The sequence below is a fragment of the Sinocyclocheilus rhinocerous genome, unplaced genomic scaffold (genome assembly GCF_001515625.1).
Source record: "Sinocyclocheilus rhinocerous isolate Xijiao unplaced genomic scaffold, SAMN03320098_v1.1 scaffold603, whole genome shotgun sequence".
In the NCBI taxonomy this organism is placed as follows: domain Eukaryota; kingdom Metazoa; phylum Chordata; class Actinopteri; order Cypriniformes; family Cyprinidae; genus Sinocyclocheilus; species Sinocyclocheilus rhinocerous.
In genome coordinates this window covers 1,603,917-1,612,911 of record NW_015656630.1, presented here as the reverse complement: position 1 = coordinate 1,612,911, position 8,995 = coordinate 1,603,917, and the positions used below count along the sequence as shown (strand labels likewise).

The 8,995-nt window shown below is 36.7% G+C and overlaps 1 protein-coding gene across 1 annotated transcript in view; it reads left to right on the top strand.

The window, feature by feature from the left end:
* LOC107720547 (1,4-alpha-glucan-branching enzyme) overlaps positions 1-8,995 on the top strand; it is a 146,815-nt gene that overhangs the window by 116,952 nt on the left and 20,868 nt on the right. The gene's annotated exons all lie outside the window — the stretch shown is intronic.

The window sequence follows — 8,995 nt, the reverse complement described above, 5'->3', positions numbered from 1 at the left end:
TTTCTAAACAGTTTCTAAACAGCTCAGAGTTAGTTCAATCCACTCTGAGTATGTTGACTCTTGAGTTTGAGTTTCGTGGTGCATGTCACCACGATTATGAAAAGCCATGATCAATGGAGCTCCGAAATTACGATTCACCATAGCAACAGCACCCGACAAAAATACTTCCGCATACTACGGAACACGTAACTTTAATTCTAAATCAATGTTATCAGAGGTGAAAACTGGCAAAATGGTAATTTATTGAACTAATTTTCATTTTCATGGTATCCCACGGGGGGAAAAAAAAGAAAGGAAAATAAAAAAATGTGGCAGCAGAAAAAAATTAAACATAAAAACATAATTCAATCAGGTAAAGCTTCAAGCGTAAAATGGGTGTAGGCTAACCTTACATGACTTTACAAATATTTGACATTCAATAAATATCATTCAGTGTATATCTATTTAAATGTGCAGCAGTTTTTCCCACATAGTCTAATGCTTTTTCACATAATTAAATGTTCTCTAATCCAACATGTGGTGGTGGTTATGGCATATATCTCACACTACCCTTCCATGTGGCATCCTTCCATACCATACAGTAATCAGCTTCATTTTCGGAAGGTGTGATGGTGAGAATGTGTGTAATCAATGCATCCAACCACACTGGAAATTCTAAAGGAAATTCGAATTATTAGGTTACTTAGAGGTCGCAACAAGATGTTATCAAGTGAACGCCATTTAAAAATGGTACCGTTCAAATAAATATGCATGTGGATATGGCAAAATAAATAAATTAGATCAAATTAAATTAAATCCTCTCCTGATGTAAATGTAACTCCCCGCAAATTAATGCAAGCCTCATCATCTACAGGATCCCTTATATAAAAGACATGCCATTTTTTGTCACATTTACCGTGTCTGCATGATGAAAATGAAAGTGGAAAAATAATCATGTTTCCATTTTCATTAAGATTATTTTTCTTACCTCGCTGGCAATTAATTTGACTTGTTTCCCCCAGGAAACAAGACTAAATATTCGTGTATATTTTTCTTATATAGAAAATGCATCATGATTTAAGAATTTTTAGATATTTGTACTTGAAATAAGGCAAACATCAAAAGCAATTTTTGCAGCGTGAATGAATGAATGAGGTATTTAAACATTGCTTACGCTTTAAAAAGGGGGAGGAGACCGAAAGAAACTCTGGGTTTACCGAAGAAAACCTGCTCCCGACCAGGTTAGGTTCAATTAATTAACTTACCGAGAGGTTTAGTTTTGTCTTTTTTTGGAACTGAAAACACTGAGTTTCCCTTTTCAGGGGTTAACAAACTCTGAGTTTCCAACAAAACCCGCTTTCTGGAATACACCCCAGTAATAATAACAAAACCAAACAATAACAGAAGGGATAGTACAAACTAAATACTAAGCCAAACAGTATTTAAAAGTTAAAAATAGTATTTTGTAATGTTCTTATTATTATTATTATTATATAGAATATTGTTTTAATTTTTTAAATAGTATTTGGCTTAGTAGTATATATGTTTATCCCCATTTTACTTTAATAATAATAATTAATAAAAGGAAATGTTGCCCAAATCAAATATTTTGTTACTAAATATTATATTGTGAAATTCATGTATATTCACTCAAATTATTATGTTGCTGACAATATAAAACATAATGAAAATGCAGCATAAATGCATTTTCACTTATGGTCTCAGACATATGGACCCCACTTAACTGCATAAATCTGCACAATTAGTTTAATTCTACTCTTCATTAATTTTCAAGGCTCTTGTTTGTGTCTTGTCATGAGTCTGTGCTTGTGCGTGAGTCGCTGGAAGCATCAGAATCTTGTTTGTGAGCGCATCGAAATGAATGCAGCTATACCTCAGATCAATAAAACAGCAAATTGTGGTGGCAAACAGACCCGGGCAGCCTGCCTCAGAAGGGGTGGGATCCATTTATTTTGCCCCCAAAAAAGGAGCTCTATGTTGGGGGAGGCTTGAGTTTCTGCTAGGGGTTTTCTGCAGTCTCCATGTTTCGGGGAAAGAGAATGAGATCGATAAAGTGCTGTAGGAGTATATCTCCAGACCTTTCCCCGTACCTCTTTCCACTTTTATATTTCATTCAATGTGTTTTTGCTCTTACAGTAGTTTGCCTCTTTTCGCAGTCAAGGGAAGCGGACAGGGATTCTACTCGTCTGTGATAGTCAACAATTGCTTAGGAGGCACACTTTGCCAGGCAAGGGTTTGATAAATAAGTAAAAAGACAAACAGTACGTGTGCATTACAAGGTTGCAGCTGATGCTAAGAGAGTCTTGGTGCTTAAAGCCAAGTTAAAGAGGTAACGACAATATCCTTTGTCGGTTTTGTACATGATGAAATTTTTTTTTTACAAAATGGAAAAGTTTGTAATTGTATCAGTTAAACAAGTTGTTCAGTGTTCTGTGTGTGGTTTTTGTGTTTTTGCAAGACTTTTTATTCAACAAGGTGGAAAAAAAACATGGCAAATATGTTTAATAGCAAATATTTTTGTGGAAACTATGTTAATGTTTTTTCAGGATTTGCAAAAATAGAACTTTCAGTAAGAACAGCATTTGTTTGAAATAGAAAACCTTTGTAACATAAATGTATTTACAGTCATTTTTGATCAACTTAAAGTGTCTTTGCTTTTAATTTTTATGGTTTCCATGTTAATATTGAGCTTCAAAAACTGTTCAACATTAATAATAATAAAAATCAGCATTTTAGAATGATTTCTGAAGGATCATGTGACACTGAATGCTGAAAATTCAGCTTTGCATCACAGGAATAAATTAAAATTTAAAATATATTAAAATAGACAGCAGTTGTTTTAAATTGTAATAATATTTGTAATATGTAAATAAGTATTTTTTAATTAAAAACTAAAATGTTTCAGATTTATGTAATTGAACATACAGTGGAGATTCAAAATCTAATTTATTAAATTTAAGCCAAGTTTTAAGGAAGGACAAACTAAATACTAAACTAAATTCTATTTAAAATGTAAAACAATATTTTTTATTTTATATACATCTATAGTAAAAAGTATAGTAAAAGACAAACTAAATACTATTAAAATCTCAAATATTTTGTATTATTATTATTACTGTTTTTTACAGTTTTTTTATTACATTAATCCAGCCTTGGTGTTCATAAAGTCTTAATCAGTATTTTTGTCTTGTCAGATCTTAGCCAGTATATATTTTTTATTTTTATTATTTTTTTTTATAGTAGATTTTGTCGACTTTGTCAGCCTTGCACTCGCCTTCCAGAAAACTTTCAAGCTCAATTATAAATGCCCCCACTGTCAAGTAATAAACACCTCTGCAAGGCACAGAGCTACACGCACTGAGTGGCAAGTTTGAACCGTGTCGCTAATGCACTCTCTAGCAGCTCCAGACTCGAGCGATCATCCTCTCATTATAGCAAACCCAGAGCAGCGGCCCTTGCCCACCCCGCAGCTCCGCTCGTACCCCCTAGCCTCCTCTTCAGAGAACAAGGGCTGCGGGGAGCTGCCGGAGATGAGCTCCACCAGCTGAAGGCCTCCCACCAGGGCCTCTATTTAATCACGGCCCAGGCAGCGAGCCCGCTTGGCGGGGAATAAAGACACCCTTCAGCCAGGGCCACTTTGGCTTCCTCCAGCCCCTGCCGCTGCCCTTTCTGTGTCTTGCTCACGAGGGGGGAGCCCTCTTCCCATGCTACCAGCCATCGGGCTTTGAAGATGAGAGACTAGGGTGATAGAAGTGCGGGACCGGCGGATAGAACGGTAAATACAGCCGTTTGCGCCTCCCTGAACACCTAACCGTTTTGTGTTTGCCAGTGTTATTCTTCTCATTAAAACATCGCCTTTAACCAGAGCCCGTGTGAGCTTTGTGAAAAAACATTTCCTCCATTCCCACCCCGAAGCCATAAACCTAAATGTAGATTTTGAAATGACACTCGTTGATATTCAAGTGGTGTCTTGCTTTTTTTGACCTGCCAGTAGATTTATACGGTTCTCTTTCTCTCGGCGGCCTGTCCTCTGTCTCTGACTCTCAGAGCTGATACTGTAGATGTTGAAGTGTGAATCCCACCAGTGATCTGTCTTTGAAAAACACATTTCGCTGTGAGTCACATCCTCATTATATCTCATGCGTAATACAGCGACACACACACACGCCTGATATGAAGGTCTGGTATTGTTTCATATGTGCTGTCCCTCGTTCCCATAACTGTGCCACTGACTGGCTGGAGCCATTACTAATCGCTTAAAGCTGATCATTATGCCAGATTTCTCCTCCGCTGGAGTGTTTTGTTTTGGGGAGACAGGGACGGGGTCTTGGAGGACGGTCAATCATTTCTCCTCGTGGGAGAATATCGATCCTTCCGGTCTCCAGGGCCATGAAGTGCAGAGGGGACGTTCAGCCGATTGGGTGGGTCGATAAGAACGTGGCTGGCTCACCCTGGCTTCTGATAGGTGATCACAGCCACGCTTTCTGATGCTGGAACTGGAAGGGTATTTGGGGATGGTGGTTTTCCCGTAGGAGAGATTGAATGAATCGCATAAAATCAACAAAGCCTCTCAGAAAGACCAGAGATAAGCTTTTTTTGCTCCACTGGTGACACCAAAAAGAATGGCAAAATAATGTTTGTTTTCAAAAAAGGAAGTACCTTCCATTGTTTGGACAGATAGTCTCGCCCCCATTAAGGCCATGTTGCTATAACTGTGTTTTTTCTTAACCCGTTGGCTAATATATTTTTTTATTTTATTTTAAGCATAATTCTAATTACAAATCTAATTGTGAAAAAATATATATATACAAGCTAGGAGACAGAATTTTGGATAATTTCATCCCAGAGCAGTCCTCTGACACTCTTTTAAAGGATGAAACTTCAGTATGTTCAGTTCAAAGCAGCACTCATGAATCAGTAGTTTAATTTAGAATCATTTAGCATTGTTGTTTTTTCAAATTTACTAAACGAGCTCTGTTGTGAATAATTAAACATATTTGACCACCAAGACCCTCTGTTGTATTTACACAGCATTTAGAAAGAAAGAAATCTTAATATGGTGAGAACTGTAAAGAAATATGTCGGTTAGATTGTTGGAATGTTAATTTTAAATATTTGGAAGATTTCTACATTTTATTCAGTTCTACAGTTATTCAGTTTATTCAGTCTACAATTTATTAACAGTCAACAATGGAGTCAGTAGGCAAGTGAGTATGTTTTGAGACTCTGGCATGCTAAGAGATTAAAATTGTAAATATTTTTCTGTTGATGTAATAAATTTCAGAGTGTGAAATGCTCATAAGTACTTTTTTGCCCATATGTGGTGTTTTTGAATATTTTTGAATGAGTTAAAAATGCACAAAATAACCCTTTATTTTATATATATATATATACATATAACAAAGTTTCTTAGGGGAAAGTAAAGCGTTTTGTGAGAGAACATAGTGCTGGGCGGTATACCGGTTCATACCGAATACCGGTGATTATTTTTGTTATGATATGAATTTTTTAAATACCGCAATACGTATGTCGCTTAAACAACGTTCGGAACGCGACACTGTTTGAAAGGGGTCCCTTTTCACTGGTGCACTGTAGTGAGGGAACAGTCATGATAGTAAAATAGGGCATTCTAAGTCAATATACTGCAGTATTTCCTCTCTCAATCAGTAGAAAATATGGTTAACACTCGGTCATGCATGAAAAAAAAATACCTTCATGTACCGTGAAACCGGTATAATTTTGAAAAATACCGTGATATAAATTTTTGGTCATACCGCCCAGCACTAAGAGAACGCAAAATCATTGAAATATTTTCTCTCTTTTTTTACTATCACCATATTACATGATCATTTAAATACTAATAAAAATAAAAAATAATGAGAGAACACAAATGTTTTGCGAGAGAATCCAAATGTTTTGCAAGCAAATGCAAAGTTTCTTAGGGAACAACATTTTTTGTGAAGGAATGCAGAAGTTTTGCAAGTGAATGCAAATGCATTTAAATATAATTTTTCCTCCCATCATCTCATATATTTTTTTTTATCATCATGTCCCCTTAGGTGATCGGTAATGTACTTCATTTTAAAACACATCATTCAAATACTATTATAACAAACAGTATTCAGTACACTGTGTGTAGCAGTACACTTGTATTCCGTTCTAAACATAGCCTTTGATAAACAACAGTTGGACTCAAAACAAATTGGAGAGATTGATTGGATTGTCTAATGTTGATTTAATGGTGATTGATTAAAGCTGTAGATACCATCATAAGATTCAAACGTTAATCTCATTCACACAGTGAACACAGGGTGGGCACACAGACATAATTTTTGTAGCCAAAGAATGAAAGTAACTAAATTGTTTATCTAAACTGAGAAGAAACAGACATGAATCTTCTGAAACGAGAGCTTCCAGGGCTGTTAAAGCGATACGTTATAGTCTGGACGTTTTCCAGCATTTCAACATAGGCGATTTAAGGGCAGAATTAAAGTAGGGAACAAAAGCTTTTAGAAGTGAAATAAAAAAGGGCGAATTGGCTAGAGAGAATGATAACGTGTGTTTGAAATGAGAGAAAACTTTCAAAGCAGATAAAGACAGAGAGCGAGGAAAGGTCATGGGGGTATAGATTTTAGATTTAGGATATTAGATTTTCGACAGTTCAAGGAGTTTAGGTGAATGACCCACGGCGGTGTTGATTCCCAAAGTGATTCCTGTAGTGCGGAGACCCGATTCCTTCCCCAAGTGTCACTCAGTCCTTCCGTGAAAAGTAGAGGAGCCTGGTGGAAACTGTCAGGCTCCGTTCAGAGCTAGTGGGGAGTAGCTCTAAGAGAAATCGGCCACCTTCCAAACAACCTGGGGAAAAACAGACTGAATGGGAATGGATTTGGAAATGCATGACGGCATGCAATAAAAAAGACTGAAATCTAAAAAGAAGAGATTGCTTTCCCACCAGCCTCCCCTAAGATGCAGACATTCTCTGAAAATCAGGCAGCGGGGTTGCTTGGGGGTGCGGTTCTGCTTGCGCACACGCCATTGTTGTCTGTTTGCTAGATTCAACCACAATCCCTCTCAAATCCCCAATTTTACACCGAGCCGTGGCGTTTTTATTGCCGATTTTAAAACTATCACGGCAAGTCGGCGGATATAATCTCTCTCCAAAATGACGTGCTTGGCAATTCCTGAAACTGATGTTTTTTTCACCCTCCTTCGTGAGGTTTTGTTTGTTTGTTGAAGGAGTAAAGGAATACGCCTCTTGGGAAGGAGGAAGGCGGATCTGGATCAGCTCCATAATTTTTGGAAGTAGAGATTTTCTGGTTTAATGAGAATAAGGTTGCCACCTGCCCTTCTTATCCAGCTCACAATTAAAAAACATGTTTGACTTTCTCTAATCTCTACAGCAGCCGGCAGCTTTTACAAGCATCGTCATATGAAACTCACCGTTCATTTTAAATGTTGGTAATGTAAGTCTGTGAAAGGACAGAATGAGGACTGTCAAATCGATTAATCGCGAGTAATCGCATCCAAAATAAATGTTTGTGTTTGTGTGTGTGTTTACTGTGTATATACATATAAATATTCACAGTACACAAACATATATTATGTAAACACAAACTTTTATTTTGGATGCGATTAATCACGATTAATCGATTTGACAGCCCTTGACAGAATATATTCATTTACATTGTAAAAATGTTTTCTTTATTACATAACAAGAGTTATGTTCCTCAGTTTAAAGATGTTTAACCTCTTTAGCAGCAGTCAAATGTCAGAAATAATTTTTCAGTTGTAGCATTTGACAGGATCACTGCAGCCGTTAAATGACTCACGAATCACAGTATCGATTCTGATTAGAATATGCATGCTAATTGTTAACATTTAGTGACCGCCAGTTTCTTTCACTTTTTCTTTTTTTTTTTTTTTTGACACCTACCTTCAGGGAACCTTATGACCGTAAAAAGTTGACTGTATGCTAATTGTGAGCCAAAAAGCGGCAAAAATATGTTTTACGCATTACCCTTGCAGGCAATGAAAATATATGCAGAAATATTGTGAAATTATGCAGAAAAATATATATTTTCTCTGTCTTACTGTGTTAGATACAGCATTAGATATATAATATTAATGTAAGAAAAAAGCCAATAAATTTTTTCCACTTTGCCCTTCAAGACTTTTCTGTTCAGATGTATGCATTCATTTTCATCACACGTTTAGCTGAAATTTGTTCGCACCAAAAAAGTTCGCACTTACCAGTCTGAAGTGTTACTTCATTTTCATGATGCAGTGTTTTAACTGCATTTTGTGTAACTTTTACATTTGAGACGTTTGATAATAAGAATCCACTAACCTGTTGTATTTCAATTTGTTTTTTTCTTCCCATAATGCCATAGTTTAGAGTAAGTGAGGTCTCCCCAGCTTCTTTCCTCACCATGTGGAGCCTGTTCACTGGTCTGGCTATGAACACACACACACACTAACACGCCTCTGATGGGGGTAAATTATGTTGTAGCTAATGATTACGTTTGCTAGCGGGGGGCGTAGAGGATTGCCTGAGGACCTCCACAGGAAGGCAAGGGTGAGATACGTTCCTTAGACACAAACTCTTGACTAAAGACTCAGATGGATTAGTCATTATAATTATAAATGTCCCTGTGACACATAACATATACTTACTGGCAATCATCGCTTCAACACTTCCTGCCATTTCCCTGTGATGTGAATCAGTATGTGGTGAACATGAATTTGGGCACTAGCAGGAGTCTTGATCCACTAAACACTGGGAAACTGGTGATTCAATTACATGTGTAACATGTGTTACAATGTAACATGATTACAGGGTCACAAGCTGGTATTTATCATCAAAACTGCTGCATAACACACCACGACTTATATGCTTCAGGTATTATTTTTAGCATTCATGTGAATTTTCATAAATCAAAAATTTAAGTATATGCTTAATCTTAAAAAAAAAAAATAGAGAGACACACACTGCCTG